Source organism: Pistacia vera, unplaced genomic scaffold (assembly GCF_008641045.1).
Source record: "Pistacia vera cultivar Batoury unplaced genomic scaffold, PisVer_v2 Contig966, whole genome shotgun sequence".
NCBI classification, from domain to species: domain Eukaryota; kingdom Viridiplantae; phylum Streptophyta; class Magnoliopsida; order Sapindales; family Anacardiaceae; genus Pistacia; species Pistacia vera.
In genome coordinates this window covers 20,829-31,680 of record NW_022196852.1, presented here as the reverse complement: position 1 = coordinate 31,680, position 10,852 = coordinate 20,829, and positions in this window count along the sequence as shown.

Here is a 10,852-nt window from a genome sequence, read left to right as displayed (position 1 = left end):
TAAGTGTCAGTTATGCGGATTAAATGTAAGTCATGCTGAAACGACATTCCTTTTTAAAGCATTGAATGTAGATAATGGCGCATTTAATGTGGAGGTAACCGGGCCAACGCTTGGTTACTCCAATAAGGAGAAAGACGACGATTGGTTTCCCTAGCAAGCGACTCTTGGGTGGGAGACGTTTCTCGCCAATAATTACAATTACGTGCCGTTAATCCACATGAAGGATAACTTTCATGTTTCGTGGATGCCAATCGACGTTTCCCTCTAAAGTAGATGGGATTATAATAGAATTTTGTCAAATTAATAATGCTATCATATCACTTAGGACAATATTTAGATAAGTGATTTATAATGAATTTTAAAGATAAGGCATAATTATTGGTGGCACCTTTCTTCCTGATTTATAATAAATTTTAAAGAAATCAGAATTAGTGATAGCATCTTTCTCTTTATAAGAATAAGAACATGGTGCGAGGTGTGAAGTGAGAATAAAAACACAGTGCGAGGCGTGAAGTGAAGTGAGGATAAGAACACGGTGCGAGGCGTGAAGTAAGAATAAGAACACGGTGCGAGTTGTGAAGCGGGAGAGAAAGGATTTCAGAATTTGGGTTTTGAATAATCAGACCTTTCCATTTTCCATTTATATTACAAAATTAATAAGAATGAGAGATGTTAAGCGGTTTTTATTATCATAGCATCAAGCTATTTTTCCTCAAGACCTACCCTACAGGATACGTCACTGCATTAGAGTTTAACCACAAGTTCAGAAGGATTGGTGAGGTTAGAATAATTGGGAATAATAATTTTTTCTTTTTTATAATTTTAAATAATTGTAATTACTTGATCAATTATAAGAAAGAAAAAAAAATATGTAAAAGTGGATAAGATCATTTTATCTAAATAAGAGCACTTTTAATTTTAAAGAGTACTTTTCATATAAATAAAGAATCAAAATATTAATGCTCCTCATTTTATATATATATATCAATTACAGTAATTAATTAATTAAAATCACTAACCACTGACTGCATTTATCCTTATAAAGAGTTTAATTATTATACATTTATAATAAAGGTGTCATCATTAAATTAAAATTAAAAAATAATTGGCTAAAAGAGGATAAGTTAAGTAAATAATTAATGAAGACACATTATCCATGTATATCCAGTGAGGAAGATGATGAATGAACTTGCGCACTCCAAAAAAAAGCTGCAACCATACCTGAAACCCTCAGACATTTCATTTACTTTAATCAGGACCAGTCTCAGCACTTGGCTTTTATTTTTTTATTTACTTATATCACCCATGCATGCATGTATCTTCTCCTTGAAATTTGTGCTTCTATTGGATATTTTTTATTTGTTTCTCCCATGATTTTCTGTTTCTATATGGATTCAATATTAAGTTATTTGTTTATTAATTTATTTACTTTCATAGTTTAAAGTATATATATATATATATATATATATATATATATATATATATATATATATCGTGTTTATCTTACTTTGCTACTATAAAATTATCTTTAATATCTTTGTATAAATAAAAAGTATCTTTTTTAATAGTATTCTTTATTTTAAAAAGCATCTTTTCATATAAATAAAGATTATTTTTTTAATTTTTAAATATAAAAAACAAAATTTTTATTTAAATCCAATAGAATTTTTAAATTTTAGAGAAGATAATACATTTTTTCAAGAAAAAAAATTAACAAGAAAGAGAATTAATAAATAAAAATATATAAAAATTTATAATTTATTAATTAAAATTATGATAAAGAGTGAAATTTGACTCTCTGAAGAGTCAAACTCACTCTTTAATTTATATTTAAAGAATAAATAGTCGATTAGACTTTTTTTTTTTATGGATAAACTCTTTAAAGTTATATAAATAGTCTATTGGAGATGCTCTAAGATAATTTATTTATATCATTTCTAAAATATTAGAAATATCTTTATTAAGAATTTTTTATAACGTTGTAAGAGCATCTTCAATGATGCTCTTTATTTTGAAGAATATCTTTCATATAAATAAAGAGCAACTTAATTAATTTTTAAATATAAAGAACACAATTTTTATTCAAATCCAATAGCCTCTTTAAATTTAATAAAGATGCTCTTTATTTAAAAAAAAAAAAGACTTAATAGGAGAGATAATTAATAAATAAAATACATAGGAACTTATAATTTATTAATTAAAATTAGGATAAAGAGTAAAATTTGACTCTCTAAATGTAGAGAGTCAAACTCACTCTCTAATTTATATTTTAAAAATAAAGAGTTCGTTGACATCTTGTTTTTATGGACAAACTCTTTATAATAAAGAGTTTGGGTTATATAAAAAGTCTTTTTAAGATGTTCTATCAGAATGTTGGACATTTTTAGATGGATTTTTAATAACTATATGAAAAAGTGGGTAATTTAACTAAGTGTTTTCAAAGGATAAAATGGAATAAAACCCTATTTAGTATCAAATTATCTAGAATTTTGGTAACATGACCTTTTATAAAGCATCAAATCACTTAGTTTGGTACTTGAAGTAACATTACAACCTTATGAAACATCAAATTACTTAAAATTGAAACATAAGGTAACGTAACATTACCGCATTATGTATTATCAAATCTTCTTTATAAGTTAAAAGGCCAACCTAACATTCAAATGGAATAATATCAACCTCCGTCTTAATCATTGGTGGAGGAATAAATCAATTTCGACATTAATTCCTCCACCAACTTTTCTTTGTAAATTTACCTTATCCTTAAATATACTTAAATCAAAGCAGTTTGACAAGTATAAAAAAGAACCCTTTGTTAATGCTAAAGACCCCTTGATATGCTGAATTTACTTATTTATCACATTAAATAATTAATTCTGAATTAGGAAAAAAAGGAAATATTTATTTTTTAATATTGCCGTGATTATTTTGAATTCAATGAATGGGATCACAATGTAGCAATATTGGAGTTAAGGAAAACACCATACTTACATAGTCAACGGGGAATCTCAATAATTAAAGGAGAGTACGCAAAAATTATCTATACGCAGAGAGTGGGGAAAGATATTCATTCACGAAGCACGACGAAAAAGCTCTTACAAATGGCGGTCATGGTTGGTTGATAAACCACGCGCCCTGCGTGAAGATTCAGAACGTGGGGTGGGAGTGTTTCACGAATCGAGATGGCACAGAGTGAAATGGCGGCGAATAATTGGTCGGTGACTTGAGACAAAAGCGTCAAGGAGGTTTGTTGGTGTTGACTAATTGGTTACGTGTGTCACGGGCCGGTGATCGGTTTTTACAGGAAAAAGTGGTCAGAAAAATTGGCCGTTTCTCATCTTTTGCCGAAAGCCACCAAAATTATTCAAAAGCTTTTGATCGTTTCATACGCCAATGTTTTCTTTATTATTATTATTATTATTACTATGCAAATAATGTTTGTTTTGACACCATAAAAAGAATGATAAAAGTTATCAAAAATAAATTAAAATTTTAGAAATGAGATATTGTTTTAATTGTATTGTAATGGTGGTGAGAAAAAGACCTGCATAATTGATATTTAATAAATTATTGAAGTATAATGGGTATAATGATATAAAAATTTACATTTAAACTTTTAAGTTGGAATTGTTTGGCAATAAAATTAAATTAAGATTGGATTATAATGGATCTACATCCATCCACCTTCCATGAAGTAAAACAAACAAGGTTATTGAGATTGGAGTGTATTATATTAATAAAATCCTTTTTTTCAAAATTGATGGGAAATTTTGATTCTTATATCCAATATTACATATTTTTAAATAAATAAATGAATTTTATAATTTATATATAAAAAATAACTTTATATTTGCTTTTCCTTTTCATTATACAAAATTTAATATTTTGAAGATTTCTTACCTTGTCTAGAAAGCCTATTTAGGGTCAGTTCAATTCAACCCAGCCGAACCCAACCCAACGCAAGTATAAAAAACTCGAGCTTTTTCTGAGCCGAATATCCATCATCCACTGAACTCTAGAAGTTCTTATTCTAAACGCAAGGTCTACAAAATAGGAATTAGGAAGTGATTCCCCAAAGAAATTTATTACTTAAAAGAAGAAGAAGCTGATTCTGTCCCACGGGAAATTTACTCTTTTGGAATGACAAAATTCTCAAGGTAAACTTGGCTATTAAAACTCTCATAGAACAAGGAAAAAAAGAAAGATGAGGTATCTAATGCCAATTTAGTAGTTAGTGAATTAGTGAAAAAGGTCCTAACTTTTGTAAGCTAATGAACCCCATCATTCATTCCTTTTTTTTTTTTTTTTTTTTTTTTTTTTTTTTTTATTGCGGGTGTCCAAGCCAGTTTATACGCACCTTAACTAATCCTTCGAGGCCTTAAAACTATCAACCGTATAAAAGTTCTAATGACTACCCATATTAGTAACTGAAAAGAGATTTGAACTTATACTCTCTTAAGTAATACACCTAAGAGTTCCTATCGAACCACTTGACCACCTAGAAGTGGTTTTTTTGCGGATTCCTTTTACTATTGTTGGTTTTGCAAGATCATAAAGAGATGACACCTATGTCGATTGAATGGTTACCCAAACCAAAATGTTGTAAGCAAAAGATTCATTTTGGACCATTGCAAAACATAAAGAAGTTAAAATTAGGTTAGGAATTGTCGCTACCTAATTTCACTGTTCATATAATTTAAATGTAAAACCAGTGAATTTAATAATTAAATACTTATAAATTATACCTTTTAAAAAAAAAAAAAAAAAGTTATCGGAAATTAAGTTGTAAATTAGAATAAAGGGTTGATGATAGATAAGGAATAAAAGGATTTCTTTTTTTACTTTATTAATTGTATTGCTTTATGGTCAAATAAAGATTAAGACTTTTTTCTCTATTTTAACATACGGAAAAACCTATCTATAGTCATAATGGTGAGACTTACTAATTTTAATACTATGAAAAGGTTATAATTTAATAGAGGTGTAGTTACAAAAATTATTGTTTTGATTTCTTATTTTATAGTTCATATTTTGAGATTTCAATTCATATTTTAGTATTATTAGGATTTCAATTCAGTGCTTTAATTGCTTACTTCTGAAACGGATTAAAGATCATGTCTTGGAACCAGTAAAGATAAGTATCATTGATGGAACTGTAAATGCAGTTAATGCATGATTAATTGATGTGAAACCACAGAAAATTGCCAATGGTTTTAAGGATTGCAAAATTAGGATCCCTAATATCGATGAATTGCAAGTTATAAATGAAGTTAATGAGAAGTAGAGGTGGAACATTTGGGCCGGGTTACGCGGGTCAACCCTAACCCGGCCCGTAAAGAAGCAGGTTGAACCCGGACCGCCAAGATGGCGGTCCGGGTTGACCCTAACCTAGCAGCAACCCCCGGGCGGGCCGGGTTGCACAATGGCAACCGGCAACTAGGCGGGTTGCTGTTTTGTCTCTTTTGCAAGAGACCCACCGGGTTGGCCAAAAAAAATAAAAAAATTTATTTTATTTTTCAAATTACCCCTTTACCTTTGAAATATAGCCGTTTTATAGCCGTTGGAGGGGTCTTTTTCGTCATTTTCTTTCCCTATTTTTTTCTATAAATTGGACCTAAACTCTCATATTTTTCTCACAACTCAAATTCTCTCATTTTCTCATATTCTCTATTCTCTCAACTCTCAAGTCTCAATTATTCATTTATTCTCTTAATATTTTTGTTATCAATTTGCTCTTATTTTAATTTTTATTAGGTTTTGCAATTTTCAATTCATATTTCCAATTTCCATATTCCAAATCTCTTTCTTTAATTTTTATTTCTTCTACATCATTTTTTTTTTCAACTACAAGTCTACAATGGATAGATATTTCTCTCCCATCAATTTCAATGAGGAAGAAAACTATTATCCTAGTCCTAGTCCCGCTGATTTTACTATGAATGCAGGAGATTCAAATAGTCCCGCTGTCCCAATCCCAGTCTCAGAATCCGATACACCTCAAAATATGCCGTCGATTCCAACAGCTCCCGGTGGTTCTAGAAGTCGTCCTCGTAATCGTCGTCCTCGTCCAACTTCATCTCAAGCTGAGGCGGGATCATCAACTGCCGTCGAAAGCGAAAACAGACACACATCAGACGTTTGGGCGCATTTCGACAAGTTTTACGAGACAGAAAATGGCGTTCAAGTCAAGAAAGCAAGATGCAAATATTGTGCAAATGTTTATAAAGCTGATTCAGGTAATGGTACTAGTACTTTAAAAAGGCATGCTAATAAACATATTAATCAACATGGAAATAGAGAAAGCAATCAAACTCAAATAACTAATATGGGTACTACTTGGCGTTATAATTCTGATGTATATAGGGAACAGTTAGCTTTATATATTGCTGCATCTGATCAACCTATTAATATGGCAGAAGATAAATATTTTGAAAGATTTGTTCAAAATTCATTTTTTCCAGGATTTAAAAGTTATTCTAAAACTGCAACTAGAAATGATTTAATAAAATTGTTTAAAAAAATGAAATTAGAATTAAAAAATAAATTTCATACTTGTCATATTAGTGTGGCTTTAACTGCTGATATTTGGAGTGGTAGAGCTAAACAAGATTATATTTGTGTGACTAGTCATTATTTTGATAATGAATTTAAATTAAATAAATCTTTATTAGGATTTAGATTAATGGATGTGGATCATAGTGGTTTAGAAATCTATAATAAAATTATTGAAGTTTTAGAAGATTATGATATTATTGATAAAGTGATAAGTTTAACTTTAGATAATGCAAGTTCTAATAGTAAAGCTATAGAATTTTTTCAAAATAATTATCTTTTATATAATAATTTGAAGTTTTTTCACCAACGTTGTGCATGTCATGTTATTAATTTAATTGTGAAAAGTGGTATGAAAACAATTAAAAAAAATATTGATAGAATTAGGGAATCTTTAGCTTGGATTACTAGTAGTAATAAAAGAAATGCTGAATTTCAAGAAGCTTGTATAAAATCAAATATGTCTCCTAGAACTTTTGCATTAGATATGCCTGTTAGATGGAATAGTACTTATTTAATGCTTGATTCATGTTTACCTTATGCTAATATAATTAGTTATTTTGTAGCAAATAATAGAGGTCCTCATCATTTGGTAGAAAATGATTGGAAGATAGCTAAAGTATTTCATTCTTTTCTCAAATGTTTTTACCAAGCCACTTTACAACTTTCTGGTGTGTATTACCCTACTAGTCCATTGGTAATACATGCAATTATAAAAATTTCCGAGTTATTTACAAAAAACAAAGATGATGAAATTTTACATGCACCAATAAAGGCAATGGAAAAAAAATTTTTGAAATATTGGAGACCCGTTCCTTTTCTTTATTGTTTAGGTGCTATATTTGATCCTAGAATTAAATTAGCACGTTTAGAAAATGGTCTTGACAATTTAAGTGAAAATTTACAAAACGAATCATATGTCAATCAAATAGGAGAGGTAAAAAATAGTCTTTTCGAAGTATATTTCCAATATGAAAACAGGTATGGGAACCCGCAGTCGCAAAGAGGCGAAATATCCAGAGAAGCTGTAGCAGAAGAAACAAATGAAGACTTATTCTCTTGGAATGCACTGAATAGGCCGAAGAGGACCCGAGTCCGAAGCACAGCCTCCTCTTCAGACGCACCACCACCAACAACAACAACAACTAATATGCTGTCCTCCATGGAGTCGCAGAGTAATGAACTTCAACAATATTTGGCAACCCCCGAAATGTTTTCAACAGGTCACTTTGATCTCTTAGAGTATTGGAGAGCCAGAAAATGTATTTTTCCAGTATTATCAAGACTTGCCTTGGATGTTTTCGCTGTTCCTGTCTCAACCGTCTCATCCGAACAAACATTTAGTGCAAGTGGAAGAATTTTAAATGAAAGGAGGACTAAACTTTCACCACAAATGATTGAAGTCCTCACATGTCTTCGAGATTGGGAACGGTCGCGCCATCAAGGTCAATACGAGGTTGTCGACGATACTTTAATAGAATCATTTCAATTTTGTAATATAGATGATACGGATGTGGGAGGTCCTAGTGAACCCCAAAATTAGTTGTTTTGTAAATTGTAACTTGTAAATTAATTGTCAATTATTGCACTATTTTTTCCTTACCAAGTTTTTGTCCTATTGGGTTTTTCTTGGTGAGGTTTTTAACGAGGCAATAATTATTGTAATTTCTTATTTTATTTTTTAATAAATGAATAAATTTGATTATTCTTATATTACAATTTTAATGTATTAAAATTGAATTAATATTGGAATGTTAACCAAAAAAAAATTAATTTAACTTAATTATTGATATTTGAAAAGAAATTAACAATTAACTAAAAACAATTACATTTATTCATTTATAAATTGTTAATTATTCATTTGAAAAGTTAATTAAACATTTAAACTTAAACAAAATAAAACAAAAACAAAATCAAAAAAAAAATCAAAAAGCGGGTTAACCCGGCCCAACTTGCGGCCTAACCCGGCGGGTTAGGGTTGGCGTTCCGGGTTGGGCCAGCCAATTCCCAAACATTGGCGGGCCTAACCCGACCCGCCAATGTTACCGGGCGGGTCAGGACCGACCCGCCATTATCAGCAACCCACTGCGGGCCGAGTCGGGTCGGTCCGAGCGGGTTGCTTTTCCACCTCTAATGAGAAGAATAAGAGAGTCATTGCAGAATTGAGTGATCAGATTCGACAACTTCAATACACTAATCGAATGGATATTAATGTTTGCTTCAATTATCCAAATAAGCAGTAAATCGTGTATGCTTTAACCAAAGAGGAAATTATTGCTGCAATTGGACAAAAGAAATAAAATAATCCTGAGGATGATAGTACGGAAATACAAAAAGTTTTATGCCATGAAGCTGTAAACATACTTGAGAAGCTAAAAATGTTTTGGCTTCAATGAGAAAGTGTCTATGCTAGCGAGTTATTACGTACTCGCAAGGTAAAAGATGTGGTAACAATTCTAAAACATAAATCATTGTCCTAAACAACTTTAAATAAATATTTTATTTCATCTTAAATCTTTAATGTAACATAATATATTTTTTTTTTATAATATAAAGATAATTATTACTATGTAGAGATAATTTTCCTTAAGGTAAGGATTAGAAAAATTATAACTTATTACAATGTAAAGATTATTTTTATTTATAACTATCCAAAATTAGGATTATAATTTTTTATGACTATATAAAGTTTATTCCTATATAACGTATCACTATAAAGAGGTTTTACTGTATTTATTTTTTCTCTTTTAAATTAGAATAAAGGGTTCAATCACATGATATGTTGTATGAGAATAAAAAAATAAAATAAAAGAAGTATGTTCATTCACATGATATGTTATATGAAAATAAAAATGAATTAGATTCTAAAACAAAAGAAAAAGTATTAAAAAAATATATTTAAATTTTCGATATTCTTCCTTTATTTCTCTTCAATCTAATGGCATCTTAATGGAAATAATTGAAAAGACATAAATATTCTTAAACCAATTATTAAGGAGAAAAAAACAAAACATCGGTGATTCTTTCGCGGTCTAATATTTCTTACATTTTTTAACCCTTACCAATTGTTAAATCTAAGAGCAATTAATTTCTTTTTTTGGGTTACTTTGCAGTGTATTTTGAAATATATGTACTCTTTTAATAATTTTCTTAAAAAAAAAATTGCCCTTTGATTGATAATATCCCTTTCCAGAACGAAAAAATTATCTAGAATAAAAATCTAATTTTAAAAATTTTATATGATTAGTACGTGTTTATTTTTGTTGGACCGATGTGGAAACACATTACATAACAGAGCAAGGCGATAAATTTGGAATGAGGTTTGTTAGGATAAAATACGAAGTTCAAATGGACCAAAGAAAGGCTCAATCCAGCCCATATTACCAAGACCCAATATCTCATGGGCTGCTACCAACTCCAAGCCCATGGTCCAACAGGCCAATAAATGGCATCAATCATTTAGAATAAGCCCACTTTTTAATAAATTTTATAATATTAATTTATTAACTTTAATTTTCTATCCTCTACAAATACTTTTAACACCTTACTTCTATCTTATGCCATTCAATATTATTAGAATAAAAATTAGTTTATGGAGGAAGAAATTTTGCAAAGAATCTATTAGGTTACAAACAATACAAAATTACAAGTTTTTAATTATGTCACATATAAATTTTTGTTATTTTTTTCTACAAATATTGGTAATTATTTTAATCTACATGTATTTGTGCTGTTTAATTGTATTATGTTCTTAAGATTATATTGTAAGGATTTTCTTAGCTTTAATTTTTTCTGAAATTTCAAGTTAATTATTAAAATTTTATTTTAGGAATAAAATGTTAACTATTTTAAAATATAAAAAATTGAATGAAGGGCATTTATGAAATTTATAGTGCCATAGTAAAAATATTAATTTTAAAAACTTTTGAGATGTAATGTTTTAAGAATTAAGTCTTCATTAGTGGGGGTGTCAATAGAGCTCTAATTAAACACTTTTAACCGAGAGATAAACCCAATCAAACAGACTCGAAGATTAGTCATTAGGACCTTAATTTTCCAAAAAAATAGGTTAATTCCTAGTTAAATTAGAATCTTCAAAAAAATGATAAATGAGTATATATTGTAATTGCCAAGAAGGTGATCAACTATGATTATTAGTTAGAAGCTTGAGCAAAACTAGAGATAGAAATTATCCATTATGGAAATTTTGTTTTGCACTCTACAGCTTATGTGAGATCAAATTATGACCCAATTGTAAAGTGTGAACCCACAAAAAAAAAAAAAAAAAAAAAAAAAAAAA